Here is a 6457-nt window from a genome sequence, read left to right as displayed (position 1 = left end):
ATGCTGGCTGCCAACCGGTCATTCTACAGCCTGAAAAAGCAGTTCACCTCAAAGAACCTGTCGCGACGGACGAAGCTGGGACTATATAGTACCTATATAGTACCAGTACTCACATACGCCTCTGAGACATGGACACTGTCCAAATCTGACGAAACCCTCTTAGCCGCGTTCGAGAGGAAGATGCTCAGAAGGATACTTGGCCCCGTATGTGTGGAAGAACAATGGAGGAACCGCCATAATGACGAGCTATACGATATGTACGGCAACCTCACTGTCGTGCAGCGTATCAAGCTCGCCAGGCTCCGGTGGGCTGGCCATGTTGTACGCATGGAAACGGACGACCCAGCCCGTAATGTTTTTTTTAGGCCGTCCACAAGCGTGGAGGCGTCCGCCATTAAGTCCGGGATAACGGACTGGCAGACGAAGGCGCGAGACCGTGAGCGGTTTCGGACACTCCTGAGGCAGGCCAAGACCTTCTCCCTATGTCTACTTCTCCGTATGACATGGAAATAACAGGACCTAAGAATAAGCCTAAAATGATCGACGACTACAACAAATTGAAAGGCGGTGTCGACAATATAGACAAGTATTTGTCAAAAAATATTACAAAAAGAAAAAACCAATAGGTGGCCACTGGCTTTTTTTACAATATGTTAGATGTAGCAGCTTTTGCTGCATTCATATTGTACAAAGAAAATAATCCTCAGTATAACACGTCCACAAACAAGAGACGTATGTTCCTTCAACAACTGTGTGAACAATTGGCAATGCCAGAAATAGAAATTAAATCAGATAATATACAAATTATGCGTCACTTCGGGCCACGTAGTGGTTATGAAAGGAGGTCCTATAAAAGCACCAGTTACTTATGAAAACATGAATCCAACTAAACGAGACGCTAGTGGGTTAAGCACACCGGTACTTGTTTCCTTTGTGATAAAAAAGAGTCTACTAAAAAAGTTTGTGATGAATGTAAGAAACCAGTTTGTGAACATCACTCCAAAATTATAACAAAGTGTGATCATTTTGGAGACTGAAATCAAATCAAAATTATTTGTTTTACTCTTTTTTCTTTGGCTGAATGTAAATTAAGCTTATATATTCATAATTAATTTAATTTAATTTAAGTATATTTCCTGCGTTTGAACTACACGTTGAAATAGTTGAAAATAAAATACGATTAATGCCATAATAATAATGCCATAATATATGCAGTATTATTGACTTGTTATTGGTACCAAAACGAGTAATCATTAGTTTAAGGTTATATTAAAATTATTAAATGAACTTTTAAAATTATACCAATAACACGATGTCAAATTTCATTCAAAAACTACGATAAGAACAGAAGCTATTAAAGTTTTAGCACAAAAAAGTTTAATCCCCCATTCATAATGTATGGGATATCCGGGTATGCCGGTCGTACAGATGAAGGTGTAAATTTGGTCATTGACACAACGGTTAAGGAATTGGCATCCATAAAATACATATTCTCCTGACTCATAAGTTGCGCTTTTATACTTAACAACAGTGTTCTCTTTTAGCATAAACCATTGGTCCCTATCAGTTGGTTTCAACACAAAATCAGGTGTGATGTAAAAGCATACGGAATTACCTCTAGCGCTAATTTTAGGAAAACTTGGTTCAATTATTTCCTGTGCTGTCTTTATTTCCTCTGTTTCAGCCAATCAATTAATGATTTGTTCTAAGCTTCTTGTTCCATGACGCAATCCATTTTTCATTTTTTGTAATTCATTTTCGAAATTATCAGCGGAAATCGTTTCCAAGTCACCAAATCTATCAACATAATCGAAAACATGTTCTAAAATATGAACATTGCTAGACACTAAACTTTTTTCATAAATTTTATCAAAATCTATCACAAACTTATTGAGCAACTCTCCTGCATACCTCCAATAGTTTTTTTTAAATTGGAGAGGATAAAAATGGAACAGCACAGAACAAAAGCATAAAGTGATTATAATTTTCGAAAGGTAAATAATTTTTTAAAACAACGACACCAATATAACGCAGAAATGACAGAAATTCCGAACCTTTCCAAAACGGAAGGTATTTTAATCCACGCATTTTGCGATGAATTTCCGATGGGAGCTGTGACTCTTTTAGAAATTTGCTGATTTGTTGCTTCTGCAGAGGAGTCCACTTTTTATGTTTTCCGAACTTTCCACTCATCCAGCCATTCAGTAGCTTCCGCATGATTCCCAAATAGAATAAATTAAGTGGATCAGAAATTATAACATCTCTAACAATATCGAAATTCATTAGGTCTATCAAAGGTGTGTGATGTTTGCAATGAGAAGAATATGCACCTCCTTTGAACAACGTATATGTACGCTTGGTTGCACCTATTCCTTCGAAATACATTCGTTTTGTATCCGGATCTTTTTTAGCTATATTAAGACATTTCAAACAGCCCTCTGCTGCATTGAAACAGACAACACCTAAAGTAGAAAAATACCATAAACATTATTACAAACATAACAAGTTTTCCCTTAATTCATGCTCACCTTTTAAAAACGCTCGAGCTGGAGAATCTGCTATGATTGCTCTTGGTAGCACTTTTATCTTTTTGCCATTTATGAAAAGCCCTTTGATTTGCAGTTCATTGAATTCTGTGACGAACTCTCCTAAGTATTCCTCTACCGAATCAGGTTTGCATTCGCCACAGTAAATAGCCACCATCATCACTGGTATTTTAGGCATTCCGTATACCTTCATTAAAATAGGCCAAAATTGGGTTAAACCACTTTTGTGAAGCGGTAAACCATCCATTCAAAAGTCTAATTTCATTAAATCGACCTTAGGGGTTTTGTTTCTATACGAAAAAAAAAATATAAAATACACGAAGCATTAGAACCAAAGTATCAATATTAGGATCAATGTATAAATATTAGGACTGGAAACTGCTTTACTTGAAATATTGTTGTAGTCTGTTAGCTATTCCATAATACCATAATTGTCCTCCGGCGGTTGTACTAATGTTGTTCTTTTCGGTTGACTGCGGAGTTTTGAGAAATGTCCGTGCATCTTTTGGCACTTAATACGGTGTTGTTTCTCGAACCAGAGCCAGCAACGAGTTAATGGCACAATGTCTCTGATTTGTTTCCAAAGCCCATCTTCTGAGTCCATCTTCAAATGATATACCATTCGGCACATTAGGACATTCCATATTATTCTCATCACTGTCATTGGACTCTTCTTCATCACTCGAAGTCAAAGATGAAAATTCACTATCACTCAAAACAGGATCAGCAATATTATTGTCGCTGGACATGTCAACTCCTGATCCAAGATATGGGAAACTCACATCCATGTTTTCTATAAGTAAGCAATATTTAGTTTAGTAAAAATCCAGTAAAACACAACCATAAGAAAACGGAACTTACCTAAAAAATCTTCTAGCTGCTGAAACGCGGCAGTTGTGTTTTCACGTTCTTCATTTTCCCATTCCTGCTCGAGTACTTTGTTCATAGCGTCACGAATTTTATACAATGACCCGGTTTGCTTGTCACGTTTAGATGCCATTTCGAATCACAAATAACTTAAATCACCTTTTAAAACTTGTCAAAGCTATGAACGATGTTTAGCCGGCCGGCGTTGACGAGAAATGATTTTTATTATTTGCAGCAATGATATGAAGTGGTATGCGTAAAACATTTTTCATTTCTTCTTGAAGTAACACACACACACTTTCAAAAATGTAAATCTCCAAACACGATCGGCTGCTTCCAACCCAAGGACGCAAAAACCGACGGCGGCCTGTGTAATCTGAGCTCCCTACAAAGCTCTCCACAAAGCTCTCGTTTGCAGTCTTGTCGAGAGCTTCGCCACAGGCGCCCGAACCATCCGTCACGCACACATCTAAACGTTCTGGTTTCTTCAGCCGCTCACGCATACCAATGTGTTTGCTCCACCCCCTTTTTCGAATTGCTTATAGAAATGATGAGGCTGTTCACATTTGCTTTATGCACACATTCGCATGCTGTTTATTGAATAATATCCCTCTCCGTTCCCACATGTGTTTTGGCATACCCGCTGTGTAGACGGCGGAACGCTTTCCCCTTCCAAATTTACCGTTCTTCCTCCTCTCGTTCTTCCTTCCTCCTACCGCGCTCGGGGTACCATCCGTGCTGCGCGTGTTCAGCTGGCTTCAGTTTAGTGATGACGTCATGAACAGGAGCTGCGCGTGTTGAACCGGCTTCTGTTGAGTAATGACGTCCTCACCGGGGGCTGAATGAAGCAATAACGAATGTAATTAGTATGTATTACTATGGAGAGTTTAGCGCATAGGATTAGATCAAAACTTACCTTAATATTTTAAAACTGGAAAACGTTTTCTTTCCGTCGCTCACTTTGAAGATTGTTGACGAGGCCAGCATGCAGTCGTTGATAAATAGCGCACACACCTGTAACTTTTTAGACGTCAAAGGTTATTTGAATGTACCTGCACAAGCACACAGCAAGAAACTTACCTCAACAATTTGCCAGGATAAATCATTTCATAACTGAGGAAGAAGGAACACGGCACAAAACGTAAATGAGCAAAGTACGTTGTACAAGAAATCGCACCTCACTTCAGTACATCCTTCCACAGGGAAAGTTCTGGACAGACTGAGGATGCCTAACACCCGAATGAGCGCGATAGCAGAAAAATCATGGTGGATCGAGAGAGATGGGTAGACTCGGTCCAGCGATATCCGCTGCTAAATGCATGTGTGTGTGACGAACGAAAGACTTCAGACCCCGCTCCTCGCGTTTTTCATCTATCATTTTTCGTCACACGCACACACCTTTACACGCGCGGCGGTTTGCTGTCCAAAATCTAGAGAGAGAAGACAGGGCATTCGCTTTGGCACACAGAAAAATCTCTGAAAAACTTCGGCTCTGCTACTTGAGGAGAGCGCAACGCTTCAAAACAGGTGTCAGATCGGACGATCGCTCTCTTCTTAATTATCCTTTATACGATGTACGGTGCGAGTGCGAGTAAAATATAATTATACGGTGCTAGGGCGTGAAGTGCACAAATAATGTTGTACGAAGGCAACATACTTATCCATGAACTCGGTATACGCCTTTCGCGTTGCGGGTTCTCGTTCTAACCGACGCTCGATGGCTAAAAACCGCCGTAATGCGATCGTTCGCGATTCACCCATCCGCCCAATCATGTCTGGTTTGCATGGAAGCTTCACAATGTATTTACCACTCTCATCCCTAATCGTCGTTTCCGTGAAAAACTTTTCACACGCAGCTTCTTCAACACTCCAGTTAGGTTACTCGCTTAAATTTTCGATGGCGAAGAAACGTTTCATAGGTATCTCAAGAGACATCGTAGCTGTAGCACACATTGTAGGTGGCGATGCTGTTTGAGTGGGTGCGTTGCTACTAATCACATAATCATTGTCTCTTGAAGCATAGGGCGGTTTGTACCGAGGGACAGTTTTCGATCCAGCAAAAACTGATACAAATATTCCGCTCCTAAAATTATATCGATGGGCCCAGGACAATGATAGGTAGGATCAGCTAACGTAAATTCTACTGGTATATTGAACTCGGTTTAGTCGAGCTGATAAGCTGGCAAATCTGATGCCGGTTTAAAAATTACAAGGAGCTCCATGGCGAATGTTTCTGTGATATAATGTGGACGTATTGTTGGCGAAAATCTAAATTACACTTGCGAGTACGATCAATGTAGCCCGGCCTTAAAATTTTATTATACGCCTTGTACACAGACTTGCCGATCCTTCATCTTCGCAACTAATCACAAGACTGATCAATCACATGCTGTCAGATTTTTTGCATGCTGCGCTTTTTGCTTTCGCTCGCTTCTCTCTCGGTCTCTTTCCTATTGTTTGGTCTCTCTCTCTCTTTCTCCCTCTTTCTCTCTCTCTCTTTCACTCTCGCTCTCTCTCTCTCTCCGTCTTTCGCCTTAGTTTAAATTTCTTTGCGTTGCCCGTTGAGTAATACCCACTGCCCGTTCCTTGCGTCTCCTATTTTCTGACCTTACCGCGATGCTTGGATATTTAATTCCTGCTATACACCTCTTAACTCCTACAAAGATTTTGAACAAATGTTGTAAAAATTACCGAAAATGCATTCAGACCACTGCATGCACAACAACTAAAACCTCAATGCATGCTGCGATGAAACTATAGAAGCTTTTTCATCCAGCTGTCAAAACTTTATCACGCTTTTTGATCAAATGTTCTGGATGACTCGACCTCTGTATTATATAGACTTTGCATTAAACAGTGAATTAAAAGAGGCGTTTTCTACAAAAAGTCAAAGGTTTTGATTCTAAATTGTGAAAACTAGTCATATTTGTTTGATTACAATCAAACTATAAAGAGCAAGTTGTTCACAGGGCGAGTTAAACCTTATTTTGTGAGGCACAATTCTTGCGGTTTTGCTAAGAAATCAAATCGTTTTGATCGAAATT

At 39.9% G+C, this 6457-nt stretch overlaps 1 long non-coding RNA gene across 1 annotated transcript; it reads right to left on the bottom strand.

Moving 5' to 3' along the window:
* Positions 1 to 3996: 3996 nt before the first annotated feature.
* LOC120896527 lies at positions 3997 to 4610 on the bottom strand. Its single transcript, XR_005738437.1, has 3 exons — positions 4494 to 4610; positions 4330 to 4427; positions 3997 to 4251 (listed from the first exon to the last, which is right to left on the bottom strand). It is a non-coding gene; the product is annotated as an uncharacterized LOC120896527 (long non-coding RNA).
* Positions 4611 to 6457: the final 1847 nt, after the last annotated feature.

This window comes from Anopheles arabiensis, chromosome 2, assembly GCF_016920715.1.
Source record: "Anopheles arabiensis isolate DONGOLA chromosome 2, AaraD3, whole genome shotgun sequence".
NCBI classification, from domain to species: domain Eukaryota; kingdom Metazoa; phylum Arthropoda; class Insecta; order Diptera; family Culicidae; genus Anopheles; species Anopheles arabiensis.
Note: the sequence above shows the minus strand (reverse complement) of the source record. Positions and strands in the feature narration are given on the sequence as shown.